We start from the raw sequence: 20,766 nt of genomic DNA, 5'->3' as shown, positions 1-20,766 counted from the left end.
TCAGGAAGCAACAGTTAGAACTGGACATGGAACAACAGACTGGTTCCAAATAGGAAAAGGAGTACATCAAGGCTGTATATTGTCACCCTGCTTATTTAACTTATATGCAGAATACATCATGAGAAATGCTGGGCTGGAAGAAGCACAAGCTGGAATCAAGATTATTGTATCAATAACCTCAGATATGCAGATGACACCACCTTTATGGCAGAAAGTGAAGAGGAACTAAAAAGCCTCTTGATGAAAGTGAAAGAGGAGAGTGAAAAATTTGGCTGATAGCTTAACATCCAGAAAACTAAGATCAGCATCTGTTCCCATCACTTCATGGGAAATTGATGGGGAGACAGTGAAAACAGTGTCAGCCATTTTTTTTTTTCTGGGGATGGGGTGGAGGGAGGCTCCAAAATCACTGCAGAAGATTAATGCAGGCATGAAATTAGAAGATGCTTACTCCTTGGAAGGAAAGTTATGACCAACCTAGATAGCATATTAAAAAACAGAGACATTACTTTGCCAACAAAGGTCCGTCTGGTCAAGGCTATGGTTTTTCCAGTGGTCATGTATGTATGTGAGAGTTGGACTGTGAAGAAAGCTGAGTGCCGAAAAGTTGATGTTTTTGAACTGTGGCATTGGAGAAGACTCTTGAGAGTCCCTTGGACTGCAAGGAGATTCAGCCAGTCCATCCTAAAGGAAATCAGTCCTGGGTATTCTTTGGAAGGACTGATGCTGAAGCTGAAACTCCAATACTTTGGCCACCTGATGCGAAGAGTTGACTCATTGGGAAAGACCCTGATGTTGGGAGGGATTGGGGGCAGGACAAGAAGGGGATGACAGAGGATGAGATGACTAGATGGCATCACCAACTCGATGGACATGTGTTTGAGTAAACTTTGGGAATTTGTGATGGACACGGAGGCCTGGCATGCTGCGATTCATGGGGTCCCAAAGAGTCTGACATGACAGAGAGACGAACTGAACTGATTTGATACAAATTATAAAACAATAAATGATTGAATACAATAGTTACTAATTTATTTCATGTAACAACCAAAGCAACAAGTTATTTATGAAATACACAAGAATGTACTTAACACTGAAGATACAAGCCCTATGCACAGAGTTGGAAAACTTAAACAAAATTTTTGAGAGGTGTTTGATACACTTGGATGAGAAGACATTATAAATGTCTCAATTATCTACCGTTAGCCCTCTCTCTCCTATCATTACACATCTGTCCCACAGGCAATATATATCCACTTCTCCCTTGACAGGATCAGCTCAAGCTCAAATCTTTCCATTTAAATCTTATTATCTACGTTTTGTAACAGGTCTGGATGAAACTCCTGTGCTTAATCCATTCTGGGGTATTATATTTTAAAATCTGAACTTGTGTATTTAAAATTTGCCCCCAAAGCCTCAGCATACATTGGTGGAACAGGTATGGGATAACACTAAAAGGCATTTTTGTTTAAAAAAGTGGGAAGGTGTAAGGTAAAAGGGTCACCAGTCCAAAGCAATGTTAAAATCCAGTCAAGTAAACTGCCACCAAAGTTCTTTCTTAGGTTTCAAGGATTTGGAATCATTTTCCTCTGGGCCTCTCAGCTCTGTCCACTTGGCTTTTCTCCTCTCCTTCTGAACTCTCAGCTCCATCTGCTGCATCAGCCTTCCTTGATAGTAACAACTGTTAGCAACTGAGTAGTTTTATCAGTCAACTTTCCACCATTAGATTTTAGAATCCCAACATGCTAAGTAACTTCAGTTATGTCTGAATCTTTGTGACCCTATGAACTGTAGCCCTCCAGGCTGCCCCATCCGTGGGATATTCCAGGTAAGAATACTGGAGTGGGTTATTATGCCCTCCTCCAGAAGATCTTCCCAATCCTGGGACTGAACCCACGTCTCATTTGTCTTCTGCATTAGCAGGTTTGTTCTTTACCACTAACACCACCTGGGAAGGTGGAATCCCAACAGTCTCCTTTTATTTTCTATTCTTTTCTTCCCCCTTTTACCCCAAGCTGACAGCATTTCTACTAATAAAAATTTCCCTCTATTTTGCAGTTTCTTTGTAAATGTAAATTTCACCAAATTGCAATCCCTTAAACAAAAGCCACACCCACAGTTCTTTTGAGGATAATCCTTTATCTTGACCTGATGTGGAGATGTCTTTCTTAGAGGTCTTCTGTTTGAATTGAGAAGGTCTGTGTAACAAAATCTTAACCTCGTGAAAGAGACTTTGTGCCACTGTACACACTGATCTTATGATCTTTCTGAGTTTTTAGCAAAAGTCTGTACAATCATGCTTTCATATACTCCCTATGTCGTTTAAATTTACCACTTAGTTTTAGCATTTTGCTATATGGATAGACTGAACATCTTCTAAATCATCACATACTGGTTTGCTTTTTTTTTTTTTTTTAAGAATTCTTCCTTCTATTTACTCTTTTTTTTCTCTCATTTTACTATGAGCAGTGAAATAAACTAGGTTATACCTTTGAAATTTTAGTTAGAAATATCCTCTCATCGATATTTATTACAATATTTTATTATAAATTCTGCTATCCAAATAAACATAGTAGAAAAATTTCCCCAACTTTTTGTTACCATGTAACATGGATGTCCTGTCTTCTACTTTCTAATCCTTACTTCTTTATTTCCTATTGAACCCTTTAAAATCACACCCCCTCCCCCAGATTTCTACTAACAGTCTGTATCTGGTGATATAGACTTTCTAGCGATGATTTTCTCAAAGATGTTTTAGTACTTCTTTATGTTTTGACTGCTCTTTTGAAGCTTCACTGGTAATATCTTTAAAACACATATTCCTACAATTTCCTGGAGTAGGACATGGCAACCCACTCCAATAATCTTGTCTGCATAATTCCACTGACAGAAGAGAATGGCACACTATAGCCCATAGGGTTGCAAAGAGTCAGACACAAGTGATAACACATACATGCCCTAATAGTTTGTTCGGGAAAATGTAGGGTTTCCTTATGGTTTTCAAAATTATTCCATTTCCAACCCACTATCCAATTTCAAAGCCTTATTTACATATGCAAAATCATCTTTTTCATAAAATATATCCTACACTCAGGAAAAATGATGTACACAAAACGTATTGTATAATAAGGTACTGAATGTCTCATGTAATTTATTGAATACTGTTCTGAAAATGAAAAATGATTGTAAGTATGTCAATTGTTTATCCCTTGATCACGTGGCTGACTGAAAGCTGTGACTCACTGTAGCTGCTTAGATAGCTTCAATAGATAAAGTATCATACTATGTAGCCTGGAAAAAGATCAAAGTTAAAAATCCAAAATACAATTTCTACTGGCCATGTACCACATTGGTAACATTGTAGTTGACTGACAAAACATTGTAAGTCGGGGGCAGTCTATAATGAAAATCTAGAGCCTTCTACTGCACTTTTTTCAGTATTGAACTCCAAAGCCTTATTATTATTTTTTCCCTACAAACTGTGTCTATCTATCTATCTATCTATCTATATCTATATCTATCTATTTATATATTTTATATATATTTATAAAATTAGGAAAAATTTTCTCATTTCACCAAAAGCAGTTTTAACTCCACATCTCTTCAATTTATTTTTTCCCATGTATTTTAAAATATTTAGAAAGCATTTGCTGTAAGTTCAAATATTTTAATATAATTACATTATGTTTATTATCAAACACAGGTTCCAATACTTGTTGCAATAATTGAAAGACAAGTGTTGGTCAAAAGAAAAGACTGACTTGTTCAAGAAGCCAACAATCAGGGAAGAACTTAGAATTATGTATAAGAAAAAACTCAAAAGATTCTGTGCAACCATGAAATTTTTAAAGGGAGAAATGGGAGGCTTATCACAGTTAAACATTGTGGGGTGGAGGCAGGGGGAGAGCAGACAGAGTCGTTGTTATCTTCCATTGTTTGCTCACATTCTTCTGAGTGGTTGGTGGAGAGGTAACAGACTTGTGTTCTAGGGCTGCTGTGTTCAGTTCAGTTCAGTCACTCAGTTGAGTGCTAATATTTGCGACTCCATGGGAAGCAGCATGTGACACTTTCCTGTCCATCATCAACACCAGAATCTTGTTCAAGCTCGTATCTATCAAGTCGGTGATGCCATCCAACCATCTCATCCTCTATTGTCCCTTTCTCCTAACGCCTTCCATCTTTCCCAACATAAGGGTCTTTTCCGAGGAGTCAGTTCTTCGCATCAAGTGGCCAAAGGATTGGTGCTTCAGTTTCAGCATCAGCCCTTCCAATGAATATTCAGGACTGACTTCTTTTATAATTGACTGGTTTGATCTCCTTGCAGTCTAAGGGACTCTCGAGGATCTTCTCCAATAACACAGTTCAAAAGCATCAGTTCTTTGGCTCTCAGCTTTCTTTATAGTCCAACCCTCACATCCATACATGACTCCTAGAAAAACCATAGTTTTGACCAAATGGACCTTTGTTGGCAAAGTAATGTCTCTGCTTTTTAATATGCTGTCTATGTTGGTCATAACTTTTCCTTCAAGGAGCAAGCATCTTTCAGTTTCATGGCTGTAGTCACCATCTGCAAAGATTTTGGAGCTCCCCCAAAATAAATGTTGTAACTGTTTCCATTGTTTCCCCATCTATTTACCATGAAGTAATGGGACCAGGTGCCGTGATCTTAGATTTTGAATGTTGAGTTTTAAGTCAGCTTTTTCACTCTCCTCTTTCATTTTCATGAAGAGGCTCCTCAGTTAATCTTTGCTTTCTGTCATAAGGGTGGTGTCATATGCATACCTGAAGTTATTGATATTTCTCCCAGCATTTTTGATTCCAGTTTGTGCTTCATCCAGCCTGGTATTTCTCATGATATGCATATAAGTTAAAAAAGCAGGGTGACAATATACAACCTTGACATACTCCTTTTGCAATTTGGAACGAGTCTATTGTTTCATGTTTAGGTTTAAATATTGCTTCTTGACCTATATATAGATTTTTAGGGAGGCAGGTCAGGTGGTCTAGTATTCTCATCTCTTTAAGAATTTTCCATAGTTTGTTGTGATCCACACAGTCAAAGACTTTGGGGTAGTCAATAAAATAGAAGTGGATGCTCTTCTGGAACTCTCTTGCTTTTTCTATAATCCAATGGATGTTGGCAATTTGATCTCTGGTTCTTCTGCCTTTTCTAAAACAAGCTTGAACATTGGGAAGTTCTCATTTAACATACTGTGGAAGCCTGGCTTGTAGAATTTTGAGCATTACTTTGCTAGCGTGTGATATGAGTACAATTGTGTGGTAGTTTGAACATTTTTTGGCATTGCCTTTCTCTGGGATTGGAATGAAAACTGACCCTTTCCAGTCCTGTGGCCACTGCTGAGTTTTCCAAATTTGCTGGCATATTGTGTGGAGCACTGTAACAGCATCACCCTTTTTTTTTTTTTTTTCCATTTATTTTTACTAGTTGGAGGCTAATTACTTTACAATATTGTAGTTTTTTTTTTTGTTTGTTTTTGTTTTTTTGCCATACACTGACATGAATCAGCCATGGATTTACATGTGTTCCCCATCCCAATCCCCCCTCCCACCTCTCAGCTGGAATTCCATCAGCTCTGCTAGCTTTGTTCATAGTGATGCCTCCTAAGGCCTACTTGACTTCACACTCCAGGACTTCTGGCTCTAGGAGAGTGACCATGCCTTCATGGTTATCTGGGTCATCAAGATCTTTTTTGTATAGTTCTTCCTTGTATTCTTGCTATCTTTTCTTAATATCTTCTGCTTCTGTTAGGTCCATACCATTTCTGTCCTTTATTGTGCCCATCTTTGCATGAACTATTCCCTTGGTATCTCTAATTTTCTTGAAGAGATCTCTAGTCTTTTCCATTCTATTGTTTTCCTCTATTTCTTTGAATTGATAACTTAGGAAGGCTTTCTTATATCTCCTTGCTTTTCTTTGGAACTCTGCTTTCAGATGGGTATAGCTATCCATTTCTCCTTTGTATTTAGCTTCTGTTCTTTTTTCAGCTATTTGTAAGCCCTCCTCAGGCAACCATTTTGCCTTTTTGCATTTCTTTTTTTTGGGGGATGGTCTTGATCACTATCTTCACTATGATGTCATGAACCTCTGTCCATAGTTCTTCAGGCACTTTGTCTATCAGATCTAATCCTTTGAATCAATTTGTCACTTCCACTGTATAATAGTAAGGGGTTTGATTTAGGTCATACCTGAATGGTCTAGTGGTTTGCCCTAGGTTCTTCAATTTAAGTCTGTATTTGGCAATAAGGTGCTGTGCTCGGCCTGAAGTTATCATCCTCCCTGGGACTGGGTCCTTCGTTCCCACAAAAGAATTCAAGGATCATCTATATCTATATCCTTATCTCTTATGTCTATCTATTTGGAGAAGGAAATGGCAAACCACTCCAGTATTCTTGCCTGGAGAAACCCAGGGACAGGGGAGGCTGGTGGGCTGCTGTCTATGGGATTACACAGAGTCGGACATGACTGAAGTGACTCAGCAGTAGCATGTCTATCTACCTGTCTTCCTATCAGGTGGCTACAGAATATTCAGGGTTGATTTTCTTTAGGCTCAATTGGTTCAATCCCCTTGCTGGCCAAGGGACTCTCAAAAGTCTTCTTCAACACCACAGGTCAAAAGCATCAACTTCTTGGAACTCATCCTTCTTTATGGTCCAACTCTCACATCTATACCTGACTAGTGGAAAAAGCATAGCTTTGACTACACAGATCTTTGCTGGCAAAGTAATCTCTCTGCTTTTTAATACACTATCTAGGTTTATCATAGCTTTTCTTCCAAGGGTCAATCATCTTTTAATTGTATATATATATTACACATTACCCTTGAGGAGGAGCCAGGACCCTGCTTTATCACTGCACTTTTTTCTTAATTGCTCCTGCTTTTTTGCTGCAGTCCCTTATTTTTCTGTTTAACAACTGCTTGCATCTGCCCACTGGAACTCAGAGATGATCAGAAAGTTTGAAGGAAGCCTATTTTCCACAAATAAGAAATGGGTGACATTGAAATACAGAAAGTATTTGTACCCAGGATGGCTCCATGGGGTCCTACTCAGTTTCATCTTCCCCACCCCAGAGTTTGTAAATGCTTTGCTGTTTTCCTGCTGTTATTTTCCATTATTTTATTCTAAGTATTTTCTGGCATTTTAATATATCAGATGATATATTAAGTAACCATCATTTCCAAGATGCTTCTGCTTCAGTATGTCTAATTGATCTCTGAGTGTTCCTTTGATGCAAAGACAACATTCCTTCTATACTTTCATATCCATTACTCATAATTTATTCATTTATATTTACTGTATTGTTTATTTTTTTTCTTTATTTTGCTTGAGGACATAGTAAGAAGAATTGAATTGGAAATAAGTATTTCTAGTACTCATATTTATGATTTTTTTTTATTAAGGCCTCAAAATCCACTTATACTTTTTCTGGGTTTAGAAAGTGAGGATAAAATCTCGACCCCTTTGTCTGTTGCTTCGTTTGCTATTATTTTCTCCCAATCTGAGGGCTGTCTTTTCACCTTGCTTATAGTGTCCTTTGTTGTGCAAAAGCTTTTAAGTTTCATTAGGTCCCATTTGTTTATTTTTGCTTTTATTTCTGAAATTCTGGGATGTGGGTCATAGAGGATCCTGCTGTGATTTATGTCGGAGAGTGTTTTGCCTATGTTCTCCTCTAGGAGTTTGATAGTTTCTGGTCTTACATTTAGATCTTTAATCCATTTTGAGTTTATTTTTGTGTATGGTGTTAGAAAGTGTTCTAGTTTCATTCTTTTACAGGTGGTTGACCAGTTTTCCCAGCACCACTTGTTAAAGAGGTTATCTTTTTTCCATTGTATATCCTTGCCTCCTTTGTCGAAGATAAGGTGACCATAGGTTCGTGGACTTATCTCTGGGCTTTCTATTCTGTTCCATTGATCTATATTTCTGTCTTTGTGCCAGTACCATACTGTCTTGATGACTGTGGCTTTGTAGTAGAGTCTGAAGTCAGGCAGATTGATTCCTCCAGTTCTATTCTTCTTCCTCAGGATTACTTTGGCTATTCGAGGTTTTTTGTATTTCCATACAAATTGTGAAATTATTTGTTCTAGTTCTATGAAAAATACTGTTGGTAGTTTGATAGGGATTGCATTGAATCTATAGATTACTTTGGGTAGTATAGCCATTTTGGCAATATTGATTCTTCCAATCCATGAACACGGTATATTTCTCCATCTGCTTGTGTCTTCTTTGATTTCTTTCATCAGTGTTTTATAGTTTTCTATGTATAGGTCTTTTGTTTCTTTAGGTAGATATACTCCTAAGTATTTTATTCTTTTTGTTGCAATGGTGAATGGTATTGTTTCCTTAATTTTTCTTTCTGTTTTCTCATTGTAAACGAAGCAACAGACAAAGGATTAATCTCAAAAATATACAAGCAACTCCTCCAGCTCAACTCCAGAAAAATAAATGACCCAATCAAAAAATGGGCCAAAGAACTAAACAGACATTTCTCCAAGGAAGACATACAGATGGCTAACAAACACATGAAAAGATGCTCAACATCACTCATTATCAGAGAAATGCAAATCAAAACCACAATGAGGTACCATTATACGCCAGTCAGGATGGCTGCTATCCAAAAGTCTACAAGCAATAAATGCTGGAGAGGGTGTGGAGAAAAGGGAACCCTCTTACACTGTTGGTGGGAATGCAAATTAGTACAGCCACTATGGAAAACAGTGTGGAGATTTCTTAAAAAGCTGGAAATAGAACTGCCGTATGACCCAGCAATCCCACTCCTGGGCATACACACCAAGGAAACCAGATCTGAAAGAGACACATGCACCCCAATGTTCATCGCAGCGCTGTTTATAATAGCCAGGACATGGAAGCAACCCAGATGCCCATCAGCAGATGAATGGATGAGGAAGCTGTGGTACATATACACCATGGAATATTACTCAGCCATTAAAAAGAATTCATTTGAATCAGTTCTAATGAGATGGATGAAACTGGAGCCCATTATACAGAGCGAAGTAAGCCAGAAAGATAAAGACCATTACAGTATACTAACACATATATATGGACTTTAGAAAGATGGTAACGATAACCCTATATGCAAAACAGAAAAAGAGACTCAGATGTATGGAACAGACTTGTGGACTCTGGGAGAAGGCGAGGGTGGGATGTTTCAGGAGAACAGCATTGAAACATGTATATTATCTAGGGTGAAACAGATCACCAGCCTAGGTTGGGTGCATGAGACAAGTGCTCGGGCCTGGTGCACTGGGAAGACCCAGAGGGATCGGGTGGAGAGGGAGGTGGGAGGGGGGACTGGGATGGGGAGTACATGTAAATCCATGGCTAATTCATATCAATGTATAACAAAAACTACTGTAATGATGTAAAGTAATTAGCCTCCAACTAATAAAAAAAAAAAGTATATAAAAAAAAAAAATCTCGACCCCTCAGTATAATTGAAGTTCTACTTTATTGATTTCTAATATGTACTATTACTATTGCCCTTGCTGAAATCAGTTTTCCCTTTGTTTTACTGAAGTTGACCTATTCATTTATCTCTAGAAACTTTAGTGTCATTTTTTTTTTTTTTTAATCTCTGGTGTGATAGTTTTTTGGTGGTTTTTGTTATTTTCTCATTGTGCCAAGCACTCTATTGAACTGTTAATTATCTCTGATGTAATAATAAAAAAAAAAAGTTTTAGTTGAACTGGACTCTTAGCAAAATGTTTACATTAAAAAAAAAAAAAAGATGAGCACTGGTACTATCTTTATTAGGAATCCCTGTTGGATTAGGTGTAAAGAATCTACCTGTAGTGCAAGAGACATGAGTTCAGTCCCTGGGCCATGAAGACTCCCTGGAAAAGGAAACAGTGATCCACTCCAGTATTTTTGCCTGGGAAACACCATGGACAGAGGAGCCTGGAAAGCTATCCAAAAGTCCAACACAATTTAATGACTAAATCACCATCACCACCACCATTTATTCAAGCACTGGATGCTTAAGTGGAGGCAAAGGAGTAAGCTCTTAAATTAATCATATAGAAATAGAAAATGCCCAGAATCTTCCAAAAGTAAGAACATCATTTAAGTCATTTATAAAAGTAAATGTGAAACAAAAAGTCACACCTTAATCCAGAGTGCAAATAATAATATATTTTATTTACTAGAGAATAAATTAATAGCTATTTTTATTCCCTTAGTTCCATAAACAAAGTTTAATTTGTGGGATAAAGATTAAATTCATAAAACTGGAGAAATATTGAAGTTATTAAGTAGGGTTGGTTATTAGGAAAGTTTAAAAATCTCTATCTTGAGGAGAACAAGATGGCAGAGGAGTAGGTGAATGTGGAGTATATCTCTCTCCACGGATGCATCAGGGAATACATTTATAGCTGAGAGCTGGCAGGAGTCCCTGGTCACCGGAAAGGAATATACAGTTCCATGCAAAACTTGGTAGGATAAAAGAAGGAAAGGAAAAGAGGATGAGAGTGAGCAGGACTGGGCCTGCCCCAGGGAAGTGGGGGAGACTGAAACAGGAATGAGATCTCCACATTGCGGCCATTGTTTGGGACAAAGGGGAAGCATTATAGTCTGTTGAACAGTGCAACAGCTGATTTGTGTCAATCTGAATGGAGTAAGAACTAGTCAGACAATTCATGCTGCAGCCCTACTTACTCCAGATAAGAACACAGTTCCCTAGAAAGTGCTACGGTTGGGAGCTGGATTGTAGGGATTGGAGAGAAATCCCAGGGTGAGGACTGCTGCTGATTGTAGGGAGATGTCCCAAGGGGACATGAGGAAGGACATTGTGGTGGGAAGTGCCTTTGGAGAAAAGTCTGGCAGTCAAGGAGGCAGGGCAATACTGCTGAGTTATATGCAGGAGTGAAGTCATCATTGTAGCCTATCTCTTCCCACGTACCAATGTCAGTAGCTGACAAATAAAGACCCTGGAGATGGTGTTCCTTTGAATGCCTGACGTGCTGACAAATAATAAAGGAGCCCAGTCAGGGCGAACTTTTGACGACCTGCTGTGCCAAGCAATATAGAAGGACAAGCCAGGGAGCCCCTTTGAATACCAGCTTCCAGAGACTAGACAAAGACTCTAATAGTGCCATATCTCCTATGCCTATACACTTGATGCCACCAGGGACCCCATGGTACAAGCAGCTGCATCATCTCCCTTCTCTATCCTCACTGGGGCAGAACTGCCAGAGGATAGAGAAAAATCTCTAATAGTACCATATCTCCTGCACCTGTGCCACCAGTTCCCCTGCGTACCTGGCCCTGCCACAATCACCATGATATAAGCAACTGTACTGTCTCAATGCCTAGTCCTTACTGGGGCAGACACAAGTTCTCCAGGGCAACTTCAGGAGCTAACTACTGTGGATGACCCATATTCAGAGATGGGGATAAAATCACAACTGAATTCTAGGGGCAAAAAGGCTAAGGAAGAGGATCAAAACCTTTCCAACAGTTGTACAAACTACAGATTAAATCAACACAGTCAACAAGGTAGACTGTGTCTATGGGATATATAAAAGGACCATTCAGTCAGTCAGTTCAGTCACTCAGTCGAGTTCAGTTGCTCAGTCGTGTCCGACTCTGCAACCACATGAATCGGAGCATGCCAGGACTCCCTGTCCACCACCAACACCCGGAGTCTACTCAAACTCATGTCCATCGAGTTGGTGATGCCATCCAGCCATCTCATTCTCTGTCGTCCCCTTCTCCTCCTGCCCACAATCCCCCTCAGCATCAGGGTCTTTTCCAATGAGTCAATTCTCTGCATGAGGTGGCCAAAGTATTGGAGTTTCAGTTTCAGCATCAGTCCTTCCAAAGAACACCAAGACTTATCTCCTTCAGGATGGACTGGTTGGATCTCCTTGCAGTCCAAGGGACTCTCAAGAGTCTTCTCCAGCACCACAGTTCAAAAGCATCAATTTTTCGACGCTCAGCTTTCTTCACAGTCCAACTCTCACATCCATACATATCCAATGGAAAAATCATAACCTTGACCAGACGGACCTTTGTTGGAAAAGTAATGTCTCTGTTTTTTACTATGCTATCTAGGTTGGTCATAACTTTCCTTCCAATGAGTAAGCGTCTTTTAATTTCATGGCTGCAGTCACCATCTGCAGTGATTTTGGAGCCCAAAAAAATAGTTTGACATTGCTTCCACTGTCTCCCCATCTCTTTCCCATGAGGTGATGGGACCAGATGCCATGATCTTAGCTTTCTCAATGTTGAGATTTAAGTCAACTTTTTCACTCTCTTCTTTCTCTTTCATTAAGAGGCTTTTTAGTTCCTCTTCACTTTCTGACATAGGGGTGGTGTCATCTGCATATCAGAGGCTATTGATATTTCTCCCGGCAATCTTGATTCCACCTTCGGCTTCTTCCAGCCCAGCGTTTCTCATGATGTACTCTACATATAAGTTAAATAAGCAGGGTGACAATATACAGCCTTGATGTACTCCTTTTCCTATTTGGAACCAGTCTGTTGTTCCATGTCCAGTTCTAACTGTTGCTTCCTGACCTGCATACAGGTTTCTCAAGAGGCAGGTCAGTTGGTCTGGTATTCCCATCTCTTGAAGAATTTTCCACAGTTTATTGTGATCCACACAGTCAAAAGCTTTGGCATAGTCAATAAAGCAGAAATAGATGTTTTTCTGGAACTCTCTTGCTTTTTTGATGATCCAGCAGATGTTGGCAATTTGATCTCTGGTTCCTCTGCCTTTTCTAAAACCAGCTTGAACATCTGGAAGTTCACAGTTCATGTGTTGCTGAAGCAATTTTGAGCATTACTTTACTAACGTGTGACATAAGTGCAATTGTGTGGTAGTTTGAGCATTCTTTGGGATTGCCTTTCTTTGGGGTTGGAAAGAAAACTGACCTTTTCCAATCCTGTGGCCACTGCTGAGTTTTCCAAATTCCCTGGCATATTGACTGCAGCACTTTCACAGCATCATTTTTCAGGATTTGAAATAGCTCAATTGGAATTCCATCACATCCACTAGCTTTGCTCGTAGTGATGCTTTCTAAGGCCCACTTGACTGCACATTCCAGGATGTCTGGCTCTAGGTGAGCAATCATATCATTGTGATTATCTGGGTCATGAAGATCTCTTTTGTACAGTTCTTCTGTGTATTGTTGCCACCTGTTCTTAATATCTTCTGCTTCTGTTAGGTCCATGCCATTTCTGTCCTTTATTGAGCCCATTTTTGTGTGAAATTAGTTTCCACAAAAGAAAATTCACTATCTCTGACAGTTGTGGACATCGGAGACAAGAATAAGGAAGAATAGGGTCACATTAGTGTCTGTCCTGTCTCCATAGCAGGTCCAGCAACAAGCCCAGTATTGGAGCACCTCCTAGGGAGGTGAAGGTGGACTGTGACTCAAACTGAGGGAAATGACATTGACAACTGAGATCCAGGAGAATAATCTATTATTATTATTATTATCATTTGATTTGTTCTATAGTTGTTTCTGGATTTCTTTTTTTCTTATCTCTTTTTCCTCTATTGCTGCGTTTGTTTTTATTATTATCATTATTAACTCTATTTACACTTTTGAGAGTTTTCTTTTAATCACAATTTTATTTCCTTTATATACTTCTACCTCTATGTTGCTTTCTGTGGCTTTTTTTTTTTCCCTTTGTTTTCCTTATTGCTCTTTTCCTGTTGTAGTTATTCTTTAATATAAATTATTCTCTTTTTTGTATACTTCTATTTCACTTTGCTTTTTTATTGTTTTCCCTTTTCTTTCTTTACTTCTTTTATTCTTTTCTTTCTCTCTCTCTGTTTTTTTTTGTTGTTGTTTTTTATTTTGCACTTATTCCTAGTTGGTACTATGCTTTGGTCTTCTTTTCTGGCTTGTGTTTTAGATTATTTTTGGTTTTAATTTCTCAATAGCATTTTTGTTTTCTTTATTCACTGCATCATTCTCTACTTTCTTTGGACTGTTTTGTTTTTTTGTGTGTATGTTCCTTTGATTCTGTGTTTTATTTTTCTGATTTTGCTTTTACCGTTTGCCTGGGGTTCATTTTTTGTTTCTTTTTTTGTTTGTTTGTTTGTTTTATTATTTTTGTTTTTGTGTATTTGCTTTAATGCTCTTTAATGCCATAACAAATTGCTTGTGGTATCTTGTTTCTCTGACCAGAGATTGGGCCTGAGCATCTAGCATGGGAGCACTGAGTGCAGGAAACTAGATTTCCTGAGAACTTCCTACTCCAAGGACTATTAATTAGTGAAAACTCCTATAAGGCCTCTACCTGTATCTAAGACCTAGCATTTCCAAATGCTAGCAGTACCCTATGCAGAACACCTCACACAAACAAAAAAGCAAGCTATAGTCAAAGTACTGAAAGGGAAAACTCTACAACCAAGACTACTCTACCAGCAAGGATCTCATTCAAAATAGATGGAGAAATCAACAGCTTTAGAGACAAGCAAAAGTTAAGATAATTTAGTACCACCAAACCAGCTTTACAACAAATATTAAAAGGGCTTCTATATGCAGGAAACAAAAGAAAAGGAAATGACCTACAAAACAGATGCAAAACAAGGAAATGGCAATAAGAACATATATATCAATACTTACTTTAAATGTAAAAGGATTAAACACTACAAGCAAAAGAAAAACTGGCCGATGGAAAGAAAAGCAAGAACCATAAATATGCTGTTTACAAGAGTTCCATTTCAAACCAAAAGATACATACAGACTGAAAGTAAGAGGATATAAAAATATAAAAGAAATCTGTAGTAGCAATTCTTATATCAGATAAAATAGCCATTAAAATAAAGGGTATTAGAAGAGATAAGGGAGAAGAGTACATAAATGTATTTAGATGGAATGTCCTTTAGATATTAAGTAAGTCCATCTGATCTAATGTGTCATTTAAAGTTTGTGTTTTGTTATTAATTTTGCTTGTTTATTTGTTTTTTCCCATAATCTGTTCACTGGTAGAAGTGGGGTGTTAAGGTCTCCAAATGCAGAATAATACACTTTTTTGTCAAGTGCACATGGAACATTCTCCAGGAAAGACAACATTTGGGTCATGAGTCAAACTTCAGTGAATTTAAGAAAACTGAAATCACATCAAGTATCTTTTCTGATCACAATGCTATAAGACTAGATATCAATTTCAGGGAAAAAAGAAAACTGTAAAAAACACAAACACATGGAGATTAAATAATATGTTTCTAAATAACCAACACATTATTGAAGGAATAAAAATAAATTTAAAAATGCTAGAAATAAATGACAATGAAAACGTGATGACTCAAACCTATTGGGTTCATCAAAAGTAGTTCTAAGAAGAAAGTATAAAGCAATACAATCTTACCTCAAGAAATAAGAAAAAAAAAAACGGAATAGAAAACCTAACTTTACACCTACGACAACTGGAAAAAGAAAAGCACACACACACACACAACAAATTTAGTAGATAAATAAATCATAAAGACTCAGTAGAAATAAATCATAAAGACTCAGTAGAAATAAATGAAAAATAAATGAAGGAAACAATAGTAATGATCAGTAAAATTAAAAGCTGGTTTTTTGAGAAGATAAACAAAATTGACAAACCATTTGCCAGGCTCACCAAGAAAAGAAGGAGAATGTGGCTTTCTTTCTATTTGAACTTGTCAGGCTATAAACATTTTGTCAGAAAAGATCTTCAAAAAAGATAATCACGTGGTGTGATCACTCACCTAGAGCCAGACATCCTGGAATGTGAAGTCAAGTCATCACTATGAACAAAGCTAATGAAGGTGATGGAATTCCAGGTAAGCTATTTCAAATCCTAAAAGATGATGCTGTAAAAGTGCTGCACTTAATATGCCAGCAAATTTGGAAAATGCAACAGTGGGCACAGGACTGGTAAAGGTCAGTTTTCATTGCAATTCCAAAGAAAGGTATTGCCAAAGAGCTCTATTTTATTTTTCAGCATGAAACATAGCATTAGATTTTAGTTTGAACTGGCTGCCATTTACAATGGATTTGGTATACGAGGAGAATGTCATAGCAGTCATAGGTAACCTGTAGGAAGTCAGATGTTCAATATATAGCAGTATTTTTAAGTGATTTTAAAATATTTATGCCAGTAATTGAATTAAAGTCTGAGAATATTTTAATATACAGTAAATTGAATAAGGCAGAGGAACCAGAGATCAAATAGCCAACATCTGCTGGATCATCGAAAAAGCAAGAGAGTTCCAGAAAAACATCTATTTCAGCTTATTGACTATACCAAAGCCTTTGACTGTGTGGATCACAATAAACTGTGGAAAATTCTTCAAGAGATGGGCATACCAGACCAACTGACCTGCCTCTTGAGAAACCTATATGCAGGTCAGGAAGCAACAGTTAGAACTGGACATGGAACAACAGACTGGTTCCAAATAGGAAAAGGAGTACATCAAGGCTGTATATTGTTACCCTACTTATTTAACGTATATGCAAAGTACATCATGAGAAATGCTGGGCTGGAAGAAGCACAAGCTGGAATCAAGATTTTGGGGAGAAATATCAATAACCTCAGATATGCAAATGACACCACCCTTATGACAGAAAGTGAAGAAAAACTTAAAAACCTCCTGATGAAAGTGAAAGAGGAGAGTGAAAAAGTTGGCTTAAAGCTCAGCATTCAGAAAACCAAGATCATGGCATCTGGTCCCATCACTTCATAGAAATAGATGGGGAAACAGTGTCAGACTTTATTTTTCTGGGCTTCAAAATCAGTGCAGATGGTGACTGCAGCCATGAAATTAAAAGACGCTTACTCCTTGGAAGGAAAGTTATGACCAACTTAGATAGCATACTAAAAAACAGAGACATTACTTTGCCAACAAAAGTCTATCTGGTCAAGGCTATGGTTTTTCCAGTGGTCATGTATGGATGTGAGAGTTGGACTGTGAAGAAAGCTGAGTGCCGAACAATTGATGCTTTTGAGCTGTGGTGCTGGAGAAGACTCTTGAAAGTCCCTTGGACTGCAAGGAGTTCCAACCAGTCCATCCTAAAGGAAATCAGTCCTGGGTGTTCATTGGAAAGACTGAAGCTGAAACTGAAACTCCAATACTATGGCCGCCTCATGCGAAGAGGTGACTCATTGGAAAAGACTTTGATGCTGTGAGGGATTGGGGGCAGAAGGAGAAGGGGATGACAGAGGATGAGATGGCTGGATGGCATCACCAACTCGATGGACATGAGTTTGAGTAACCTTCGGGAGTTGGTGATGGACAGGGAGGTCTGGCGTGCTGCAATTCATGTAGTTGCAAAGAGTCGGACACGACTGAGCGACTTAACTGAACTGAACTGAATTGAAATTGAATTATATTATTTATGTATGTATAATTGTAAAATAATTCTGGGAGAAGAGAATAATCTGGAGTCAACGTTTAGAAGAGTTTAGAAATTATATGTCAAGGGGAATTTATTGATATAATTGAACTACTTGGCAATATTTGGAACTTGGGTTGAATCATGGGAAAACAAACCTTTATGAGTTCTGCTTTAGACATTTGGAAGTCAAGGAAATGCATGAAATCACTGTTTCCTTGAATTACAGGAAATCATAAAGCCGTAGCATGTTATGTGCCCCAAAAGATGAGATGATAATTAGGGCAAACCAAGTAAATTTGGACTAATGCATTTTACTGGCTTTTTGTATAAGATAAAATATATTGAAAATTAGCCTTCTAATTATTCAATTTTGTTTTAGAGCTAAAGTTGGATGAAATATGATAGATATTACCACATATAAAAGTAACCATATTTCATATATATAATTGTTTTTCTATGAATTAATTTTACTAATTATATATAAGCAAGTGATTATTAAATACATGTGTTAATTTTTCTAAATGAGTAAGCCATTATTAGCATTTGTGTTGTCATTGTGTTAATTGGCATTATGTTAATTGGCATCCAATGAAGTGATGATGTCAAATTTAATAGCTTTATTAATTAGAACTAAACACTCTTGATAATTTAAGATACATTTGTCAAGAACCCTCTTTGCTTTTAAGGAATGGTCTGTCAAGTTATTGCACAGAGAAAATTTAGTTTTTTCATAAATGAAATACTTGAATTTTCATAGAAATATCACCATGTGAGTTGTTTCCTAAGACAATCTAGATCATTTGACAGAAAATATTTATAGTACATGATTTTTACCAATATGGAGATCACATAGTCCATACTTAGATATGGAGGAAACACATTCTTCTAGAACCCATTACACCTACACAACACTGGAGTTCTGCTTGTTAGTTCACAGAATGCAAAGTTTGTGATATGACAGAAGGCAGTGATCTCCAACATTTTTGGCACCAGGACCTTGTTTCATGGAAGACAATTTTTCCATGGACAGAATTAGGGGATGGTTCAGGTGGTGATGAGAGTGCTGGGGAGTAATGAAATCTTTGCTCACTTGCCCACCACTCCTGTTGGTTTCCCAACTGTGTGTGGACAGGTACAAGTCTGTGGTCAGGGAGTTGGGGACCCATGGTATAAGGAATTGAGAAGGGAAAGAATATGACATCTTGAATTGTAAAATAGAAAAAAGATTAAGGAAAAATTAAGACAAATACATAACATTTGAGCAAATAAATTCCAATGATGTTTGTATTAAAGTTTAAAATAAATAATCTTTAAAGAAAACAATTATTTTATACTTCCATTTAATTAATTCACTAAGAAGCCATTTCCCCTTTAACTAGATACTATGTACGGGAATGCAGAATTCTGAATTTCCTGTTTTTTCATAAATAACCCCAGTAACTTCATCCTATTCTCAAAATAGAGAAACTATTCTCAGTGTTCCACATTTCTTTACCTCCGGTCAAAACAAAAATTCTTGTCTTTTCTGGAGCCTCCTCAGCTGAGAACTGGAAAAGATCGTGAACTAGAATAAATAACAAACAGCTGTTGTGGGTTCAAAAATTGACAAGAATGATTCTCTTCAGTTTAGTAATAACCTAGAAATAATCAATCCAAAGGATGTAAAATATATGAATATGAATGAGCGAATGTGACTAGACTATGATTCCAGATCTGTCATGGTAACAAAATTTGGTAGTTAATGCAAGCCATATAGGCTAAGGGAGCCAATAGATCAAAGAGTAGAGGAAAAAAAAAAAAAAACTTTTTATGTCTTAGTGTGGGAACTATCAACACTTAATATTCAATTTACTTTCATGTTCTCTTGTTCTTTTATCTTTACATTTTACTGTGTCACCAAGCCTAGAACATTGTACTTTCATCATTTCCTAAACTCACCAGTACATTTCTAAAGCATATCTCTAATCTTTTATTTTAAACACCCTACATGTGTGCATTTCATAGTGTCCTTTGTAATTATTTTTGGTATTTTAAAGTTATCAAATTCTTAATCAATATCATAATTTAGACCAGATTTTACAACTCATTACAGGGTCTTTTTATCTCAGTGGAGTTTCATGTTCTTGATTCATTTATGATATAATCTAACATATCCATGACTTCTTCAATATCAATGACCTTATCATCACTTCAATGACCCAAATGCTATAAATTTTTGAATTGTTACAAATACCAAAATATGATATGTGTTTCTTTAAAAATATCCTTCTCCCTTTTAATCTATCCCCTTTCTGGAAAAATACATTTCCAGATAGATTTTGGAAAAATATATCAGTTTCCTCCTTGTACGGCTTCATTACCTATATGATATAGACTCCACTATCCACCAGTACAAATACTTTTTATAAATAGCAATAATAAAAATAAAACCATCTAACACTAACTGCCGCTGTATTTACCATCCCTTCCCCCACCACTGGCATGGCAGTATGACCTACTTTGGCCAATGGAATGGAATGTTACAAAATCTGCCGTGTCCCAGTAAAAGTTTTTTAGAGGCATTTTAAATTTCTTCTTAGGCTCTAGGCTTTCTGCTTTATGAGAATATATCACAAATAGTGGTCATTTTTTCAGCCTGGATTCTGAATAGAAACAAACAAACAAACAAACAAAAAACACATCTCCAAGGAACCCAAAGTTAACCTCAACCTAGAATTAAGCCCAGTGGAGCCTGGCCAAGGTGAGAAGATGCAAATGGAGTAGACTCCTAGGCAACCTGTAGGTCCAAGAGAAATGCTTGTGATTTTAAGCCACTGAGAGTTGTGGTTATCTGCTATCAGAGCAAAATTGATTGTAGTTACTAAGTACTCTGTTACCCACATTTCAGAGATGAAGAAATTAAGATGCAAAGGTTAAATAATTTGTCAAAATTGTAAAGATACTAAATGCTAAGATTTAAATCCAGAACCTATTCCTTAGCCTAATGTGTGCTCTACTGTCCTCTGTGGTAAATACAATTAAATCATTGGTGGAGACAGAAAGTTACTGATGCTGTTGTACATATTTGATTTGAACATAGGGATATACACTAAGGCTGATGAATATTTCATTAGAAAATTTCAAAATTCTTCAGATAGGTTGTTATACATATTCATAGTTTACCTTTTTTACCTTCAACCAGTCTCTAAAAGGTTCCTTAATTTTCTCATCCCACCAGTATCTCAATATGCACTTGCAATATTTTATGTCATATAATATCTCTTTATTATTTTGTACTAACAACCACTCTTCCCTTAGTATAATTCTGTTCTCTACTGACCTTTGTGAAAGCATTCTAGTCTGATTTACTATTTTCTGAATGCTTATATCTTTGTTACTTTTTCTTTCTATGTATATATTGCTCTTG

The sequence above is a fragment of the Odocoileus virginianus genome, chromosome 8 (genome assembly GCF_023699985.2).
Source record: "Odocoileus virginianus isolate 20LAN1187 ecotype Illinois chromosome 8, Ovbor_1.2, whole genome shotgun sequence".
Lineage (NCBI taxonomy): Eukaryota > Metazoa > Chordata > Mammalia > Artiodactyla > Cervidae > Odocoileus > Odocoileus virginianus.
Note: the sequence above shows the minus strand (reverse complement) of the source record.